This window comes from Gavialis gangeticus, unplaced genomic scaffold (genome assembly GCF_001723915.1).
Source record: "Gavialis gangeticus isolate Ggan-Ray unplaced genomic scaffold, GavGan_comp1, whole genome shotgun sequence".
In the NCBI taxonomy this organism is placed as follows: Eukaryota; Metazoa; Chordata; order Crocodylia; family Gavialidae; genus Gavialis; species Gavialis gangeticus.
Window position 1 is genome coordinate 10,052,973 of NW_017728996.1, and position 985 is coordinate 10,053,957.

Sequence of the window (985 nt, forward strand, 5' to 3'; positions counted from 1 at the left end):
TCCAGGACCTGGTGGGCTGTTTGCTGCGGCCTCAGCAAAGCCCCAAAAGTAGGGCTCTTGCCCCTCCTGTCTCTTGATGGTGGGAAGGAGGGTTTCTCTGGCTAGCCTCCAAGTTTGAATCTACTGGAGGATTTCATGCCCACTGGCTGTGTGAGAGGGGACACAGATACAAGGTGGGGACAAGGGGTATAGTTGCGAATCCCCTTTGAAATCCTAGTCCACCCCAAGCTTAACACCAACCACCTGGCAGTGGCAGTAGCATTTTCTTCAGGCAGCGGTGAGAGTCAATTGACCTGGCTCATTAATTTACCTGATTGCTCTCTTCACCCCACAGGTATTAATGACCTTCTCTCTCTCTTTTTTTTTTTTAAATGAAGCTCTTCTTTCTGCAATTCTGCTGTCCCTTAGCTGTGTCTAGTACTGTAGCTCCTGTTTCACAAACCTGAAGGCTGTTTTTAACTTGAGTGATAAAACTTGAACTCAGGTGCAGAAACGTGAACTCATGTGCGAAAATAACTTCCAGTGCAACTCAAGACAGCTAGATTTTCTTTTAGGCATTGGAAAGAGAGGTTCATTTACACAGTGTGACGACAGGACTAAAGAAACATTGGATTATATCAGCCTAGTCCAACGGTGCTGCGACCTCAGCTTGCTTTGCGGGATGGCGTCTTGCCCTTGGCGCAGAGATGAGTGAGCGGAGGAAGGAAAAGGAGATAAATCGTACAAAACGGAGGTCGCTCGTCGGCTTAGGTCAAGCATAGGCCTCTGCTTACCTGGCCGGGGAAAGGCTGTGCCTGCTGAAGCACTCTTCCCACCTGCCCCCGGGGCGGCCCATGCTTTGGGCGGGGGCCTCCGGGCTGGGCCTGCACGTAGGGTGCCCGCCAAAGGGTTTTGAAACCTCTGAAGGCCCAGAGGGCGGTCGGCGTCAGGACTGACCCACGGACTTGGCATTTGTTTTGGCTATTTTGGCTTGGCGTGTGTAACA